At 42.1% G+C, this 7410-nt stretch overlaps 1 long non-coding RNA gene across 1 annotated transcript; it reads left to right on the top strand.

Moving 5' to 3' along the window:
* The first annotated feature begins 678 nt into the window (after positions 1-678).
* Positions 679-7105, top strand: LOC134809401 (uncharacterized). Its single transcript, XR_010154989.1, has 3 exons — positions 679-1269; positions 2919-3058; positions 4431-7105. It is a non-coding gene; the product is annotated as an uncharacterized LOC134809401 (long non-coding RNA).
* The last annotated feature ends 305 nt before the right edge of the window (positions 7106-7410 follow it).

The raw sequence follows: 7410 nt of genomic DNA, 5'->3' as shown, positions 1-7410 counted from the left end.
TTGAAAATAAAAATATACGCACATGACTGAAAAATACAGAGGTGAGGCAAGAGTTACACAAAAGGAGCTGCCACCATGTGCACCTCACCCTAGTCCCCTGAACTACCTGTTAACAACCAGGTACAACAGAGGAAGACTGAGTTTCTTAGACTCCCACTTTTCCTCCACCCTCAGCCAATGGTAGGAATATGATGATTTTAGTTTCTTTCTTAGTTATCATTGAAGCTGTAAGTAACTGTAGAGTATAAATATTTAGATATACATCTTGTTGATCCAATAAAATAGAATCTTGTGACTTTCCTCTTGTAGGAAGTATATTAGTACTGTGAATTCCCATACATGTCTTGGTATTCTATGGGTATATAATATTTTTTCTTTAGCTTTCTATTTTCTTGGAGTTTCTGTTGCCTTTTCTTCTTTCTTTCTATTCAAAATTAAATTGTCTCCTTTTATCACATCCTTAATATCTTCCCTCATTTCTAACCTCCCATCTGAAAAGTCACTGCTGGATGCCTTCCTTTTTCCTGTTCCCACCCAACCAATCTCTCTCTAGGCCTGGGATTGAGCTGTCATTCCAAGGGCTTTCATAACTGCCTCCCTGGGTTTTTACATGTCAAATGCTATTTCACTACTGCAAATATGGGACTAATCTCCCAGAGAGCTAACCACTTTTCTTTTTTTTTTTTTTTTTTTTTTTTTTTTTGAGACGGAGTCTCGCTCTGTCGCCCAGGCTGGAGTGCAGTGGCGCGATCTCGGCTCACTGCAAGCTCCGCCTCCCGGGTTCACGCCATTCTCCTGCCTCAGCCTCCCGAGTAGCTGGGACTACAGGCGCCCGCTACCACGCCCGGCTAATTTTTTTTTGTATTTTTAGTAGAGACGGGGTTTCACCGTGTTAGCCAGGATGGTCTCGATCTCCTGACCTCGTGATCCGCCCGCCTCGGCCTCCCAAAGTGCTGGGATTACAGGCGTGAGCCACCGCGCCCGGCCACCACTTTTCTTATGGTTTATTTTTTTTAATTGTATGTGGTTTTGAAATATTTTTTAGATTGTGTCTTACATTTTTTTGAGACTTACACATTTTAAGAGAATTTCAAACTGTTTTTCCTAATTTCTGAATTTTCTTATTAACTTCCTAAATTTTGTTACTTTCTATGGATGCAATATTTTCTACTTCTCTGAGACTATAGGGAACATGCATTCTGAACTCTGCTTGAACAGAGGTCATGGGGCCAGAAGGAAAAAGGAACTTAGAGACTCATTTCTCTGGAGGTGAGTTGTCTGTTTGATCATATTTGTCTTTTTTTTTTTTTTTTTGCATTTTTTAAAACTGTCGAACACTCATGTTTGCCTGTGCAATTAGTAATAAGGCTGAAATGGGGATGGTCACAGGCTCATTTCACATTGGACAAGAGGAACTGGCCTTCAAACCCTTCAAACCAGGGTTCTACACATGGGAAGGATTATTTCCACTGGGAATCCCTAAGCTTCCTTGTGTCCTCTGCAGAAACCTTCACTTCAGTTGTCCTTCTGCTGTCTTGGCATGGCAATGCTCTTCCTCCACTTGCAACCTGAACACACAACTTTGGACATTGTGCTCATGGCTTTTCCCTTCTTTTTGTCTTGAAGAGAGACAATGCAACCCATTTCTCTACTGTGATGGAACCAGAATGTTCATATTAGAACTGGAAGATGATGTCGTCTACAGCAGAGGGCACGTAAACTTCTGCATGAAAGAGGAAATACCAGAAAATAGACACAAGGACAGGAAGGTCACTTTGAACTATAAAGGTCCTCAGGGGCAACTGGGTACTGTGTTAGGTGGTCACTCTTCTGTGCAGAAGGAAGGACTGTGTGAGCCTTTCCCTCAGGCCTGTTCTGTGTCTGAGCTCAGGGCCAACTTAATTCTCATTATAGAGCCTCATAGATTAGGAAAAGAAAAGAATCTGCCTTCTCAGGCCTCCTGCCCATTCATATTCTGAGCTGCAGATCGTGATTCCTTATTTAAAAACAGCTTCATTGAAGTGTGATCAGCATTTGGTAAACTGCACATGTGCAGAAAGAAGAACTGATGGTTTTCTCCATGTGAGTATTTCATTCACCACAAGGCCAGATATGCTATGAAGGTCATGAAAACGTACTTTCCTCCTGGCAATAAAGATCTCTCCCTGGCCAATCTAGTACCACAGATCTGCTTCTTTCACTAAAATTTAGTGGTATTTTATAGAATTACATGTAAATACAGTATGTACTTGGATCTTTGTGCATCGTTCTGATCTGGGTTCTTTTATTCAGCAGAACTACTTTCAGAGTCACTCTGTTCTGATTGCATCAACAGTCCATTCCTTTTTATGCCGAGCCATACACCATGGTGTGGATGTGCCACAGATTGTTCACCCTTCTTTTGTGTATGGGCATTTGGGGTTCCTGGTTTGGCAACATTGTGTATAAGGATGTCATGAATATTTATTTATGTATATAGCCTGTAAACTTGCCTTCATTTCTCATCATTCATTCCTAGGAGGGCAGTGGCCACCTCATGTCATGGTAGGTCTGCTTCGACCTTGCTAAGGAACCACTGTGCCTTGTGCTAAGTGCTTTGTCCATTCCCCGCTTTCTGTCTTGCTCCGTCTGATTTAGTCATACTAACCTCTTGTCTCCTTCATCCTCAAGGGCAATAACTTCTTAGCATACCACCCTTCCTTTGCACTTGGAATCACCAGCTCCTTCTCTATGTGCTGGCTTTGATTCCCTCACTAAAGTTGCCTTCTGTGACCCATGTGTAACACACTGCCCTCAAAACATCCTATGTATGAGAAGGTTTTGGGATAAGAGACTGTTCCTGATGAGTATCAAGTACCTACAATGGCTCTGAATGGAAGAAAGATGACTGGTTGTGTCTTGTCACCCATTGTCCCTAGAGCTCATCTTGGTTGATAGAAAGAAGACTGGGTGTGGCCTGGACATACATTCAAGTGACTCACAAACTATTTCTAAATGACAACTGGAGACCTGGCCGGTGGCTGGAACCTGAAGTTACTTGGAAGTGATGTGATTGAAAGTGAGTCACTCAGTCACCTGATCTTGGCCCTTTTCTCTACATGTGGGATTACCCATACCTGGCAGAGTCACTGTGAGTTCACCTGAGCAAGTCACGTGCACGTGGTGGTGCTCAGAAAATGTTAATTTCCCTTTACTTAAGTGGAATGACACATGGATATTATATGCTGAGGTCTGGATTACAATAGAGCAAGATGCAGAAGACCTTGTAAACCCTGAGGAGACATCAATGATCACTGGGTGTCTGGATAGGCAGCATAGAAAAAGTGACCTGGAGCTGGAAATGGCCAGATGGTGTCTTACAGTTATCTGAACAGGCATGAGTGGGGCAGGAGAGGGATTACCACTTTATACCCACTAGAATGTCTTTTTTGTTTCTTGTTTTTGAAAAATGGAAAGTTGGAGAGTTTCTGCAGCAAATGGAGCACTTGTGCATTGCTGGTGAGAATGTGAAGTGGTGGTGAGGGTTGCACAATAACATAAACATACTTACAAATATTTAGATACATGCACAAATGTTTAGATTGGTAAATTTTATGTTATATTACTTTTACCACATACAATAAAGGCTTCCTGAGAACTGATCCTGAAATAGTTCCACGTGGAACAAAACAAGATCCTTCTTTCCCAGAGTGAGTAGGAGCCTTTTATTTTCTTGAAATGGAGTCTTGCTCTGTGGCACAGGCTGGAGTGCAGTGGTGTGGTCTCTGCTCACTGCAGAGCTTTGACTGTGGCCCCAACCAGCTAGTGAGACTCGCATGTATTTGGTAAAGAATAATTGACCAAGGCTCAAGTCAACACCACTAAAGGGTAATTGACAGTGTGGAATTCCCAATTAGAAAGCAATTTAGCACTGTACTAAGACCAACATTAATCTTAGGACCGTATGAGTAAGCAAGCTAGTTAGATAAACACCCCACTTTAGTTTGTTTCTACTCTAACTTACTTAACTAAAGGGAAAAGGCCATTTTCAGCCAAATTTATTACTGGAGCTTATGTCAGCTCCCTAGGCCTTGCAAGAAGGTTTGTATCTGCTAATTTTCCCCACCATCTTGACTGAACCCCAACAGATATCAAAGCAATAACAGGAATTTCTAGAGTACAAATGACTTTCTGTGAAAATTGAAAAAATCATTGATTTCCATTTCAGTACATACTTTGCAATGCTTAATACTTGATACAGATTAGAAATCTGGAGGTTTACCTTCTTAAACCTGCTTTTTCAAAAGTGAATCAAAATGTCAATTCACTTGTTTTTGGTCTGTTCATTTTTCTTCACCTTTTGCAACATGGCACTGCTTTTGATTGACATTTGAATACAGAGATTAATTTATTAAAACATTTCTCACTGTTCTTTTCCTTTTTGCTTTTAGACATTACAAGTGAAACTTCTGGTAATTTCAACAGTGCACACTGCAAATAAGAATAAAAACTGGTCGGCATCTGGCAATATGGTAGAAAAGTAACAACTCTGATCTGCAGCTCCCAGTGAGACAAACACAAAGGAAAGCTGATTTCTGCATTTCCACCTGAGTTACCCAGTTCATCTCACTGGAAGTGGTTAGACATTGAGTGCAGCCCACAAAAGGCAAGCAGAAGTAGGGTGAGTGTTGCCTCACTCAGGAAGTGTAAGTGGCTGAAAACTTCCTCCTTTAACCATGGAAAGCAATCGGGGGCTGTGCTATCAAGCCCATAACCTGCAGTTTTCCCATGGTTCTTACGATGCACAGACCAGGAGATTCCCTAGTGTGCCTGTACAACCACAGAACTGGGTTTCAAGCACAAAACTGGGTGGCTGCTTTCACAGAGGCTGAGCTAGCTGCAAAATAATTTTCGTACCCTAGTGGCACCTGGAACACCAGTGAGACATAACCATTCACCCCCCTGGAAAGGGGCTGAAGCCAGGGAGCCAAGTGGTCCCACTGAGCAGGCCCCACTCCCATGGAGCACAGCAAGCTGAGATCCACTGGCTTCAAGTTCTCACTACCTACATAGAAGCCTGAAGTCAACCTAGAATGATAAAGCTTGGTGGGGAGAGGTTCGACCACAATTACTGAGACTTGAGTGTAAGGTTTTCCCCTCAGAGTGTTAAGAAAACTGCCAGGAAATTTGGGCTGCATGGAACTCACAGAAGCATGCAAAGCAGCTGTGGCCACATTGGCTCTCTAGATTCCTCCTCACTGGGTAGGGCATCTCTAAAAGAAAGGCAGCAGCCTGAGTCAGAGACTTATATGTAAAACTCCCAACTCCCTGGGACAGAACACCTGGGAAAAGGGATGGCTGTGACTGCAACTTCAGCAAACTTAAAGACTCCTGCCTGCTTGCACTGAAGAGAGCAGTGTATCTCCCAGGACAGTGCGCAAGCTCTGCTCAGGGCAGACTGGCTTTTCAAGTTTGCCCCTGACACCTGTGCTTCCTGACTAGGAGACCTTTTCCAGCAGGGGTCAACAGACACTTCATAGAGAAAAGCTCTGGCTGGCACCAGCCAGGTATCACTCTGAGTCAAAACTTCCAATCATTGCTGTTGTGCAACTTCATATGGTGATACCCAGGCAAACAGCAACTGAAGTAGACCAGCAAACTGTAGCAGACCTGCAGAAGAGATGCCTGACTGTTAGAAGAAAAACTAACAAACAGGAAACAGTGACATCAACATCAACATCAACAAAAAGGACTCTCACACAAAATCCCAGTCCAAAGACATTGAGTATCAAAGATCCCAGGTAGATAAATCCATGAAAAATGAGGAATAGCCAGCACAAAACAGCTGAAAATTCAAAAAATTAGAATGCCTCTTCAACTCCAAATGATCGCAATTCCTCTCCAGCAAGGGCACAAAGGTGGATGGAGAATGAGGTTGATGAGTTGGCAGAAGTAGGCTTCAGAAGGTCAGTAATAACAAAATTCTCTAAGCTAAAGGAGTATGTTCTAAACCAATGCAAGTAAGGTAAAAGCCTTGATAAAACGTTACAGGAGCTGCTAACTAAAATAACCAGTTTACAGAAGAACGTATATGACCGCATAGAGCTGAAAAACACAGTGCAAGAAACATTGTGAAGCAAAAACAAGTATTAATAGCTGAATCAATGAAGAGGAAGAAAGATTATCAAAGATGGAAGATCGACTTAATGAGATAAAGCATGAAGACAAGATTAGAGAAAAATGAATGAAAAGCAACAAACAAAGCCTCCAAGAAATATGGGAGTATGTCAAAAGACCAAACCTATAACTGATTGGTGTACCTGAAAGAGATGGGGAAAAATGGAACCAAGTTTGAAAACACACTTCAAGACATCATCCAGGAGAACTTCCCAATGGAACAAGACAGGCCAACATTCAAATTCAGGAAGTACAGATAACACCACTAAGATACTCGCTGAGAAGAGCAACAGACATATGACTGTCAGATTCTCCAAGGTTGAACAAAAAGAAAAAATGTTAAGGACAGCCAGAGAGACAGGTCAGGTTACCTACAAAGGGAAGCCCATCAGACTAACAGAGGATCTCTCTGCAGAAACCCTACAAGCCAGAAGAGAGTGGAGTCAATATAAAACAAACCTAAAGAAAACAATTTCAACCTAGAATTTTATATTAAGCCAAACTAAGCTTTATAAGCAAAATAAAAATAAAATTGTTACAGATAACAAAATGTAGATGGTTTTGTCAACACCATGCCTGCCTTAGAAGAGCTCCTAAAGAAAGCACTAAATATGGAAAGAAAATACCGGTACTCACCTGGTGCAGTGGCTCACGCATGTAATCTCAGCACTTCGGGAGGCGTAGGTGGGCAGATCATGAGGTCAGAAGATGGAGACCATCCTGGCTAGCACAGTGAAACCCTGTCACTACTAAAAATACAAAAAAAATTGGCCGGCTGTGTTGGTGAGTGCCTGTAGTCCCAGCTACTCAGACTCACGGGAGGCTGAGGCAGAATGGCAGAAACACAGGAGGCGGAGCTTGCAGTGAGCCAAGGTCATGCTACTGCACTCCAGCCTGGCCAACAGAGTGAGACTCTGTCTCAAAAAACAAAAAACAAAACAAAAAAAAATCGGTACTCACCACTGAAAAAAATAGCAAAATATAAAGACCAACAACTCTATGAAGAAAGTGGATCAACTAATGTCCAAAACAACCACCTAACATTCCCATGCCAGGATCAAATTGACACATAAGAATATTAACCCTAAATGTAAATGAAATAAATTTGCCAATTAAAGTACACAGATTGGCAAATTGGATAAAGAGTCAAGACCCTTCGGTGTGCTATATTGAGGAGAACCATCTCATGGGTGAAGACACACATAGGCTCAAAATAAAAGGATGGAGGAATATTTACCAAGCAAATGGAAAGTT

Source organism: Pan troglodytes, chromosome Y, assembly GCF_028858775.2.
Source record: "Pan troglodytes isolate AG18354 chromosome Y, NHGRI_mPanTro3-v2.0_pri, whole genome shotgun sequence".
In the NCBI taxonomy this organism is placed as follows: domain Eukaryota; kingdom Metazoa; phylum Chordata; class Mammalia; order Primates; family Hominidae; genus Pan; species Pan troglodytes.
The sequence above is the reverse complement of the archived record's forward strand: the minus strand, read 5'-3'. Positions and strand labels throughout refer to the sequence as shown.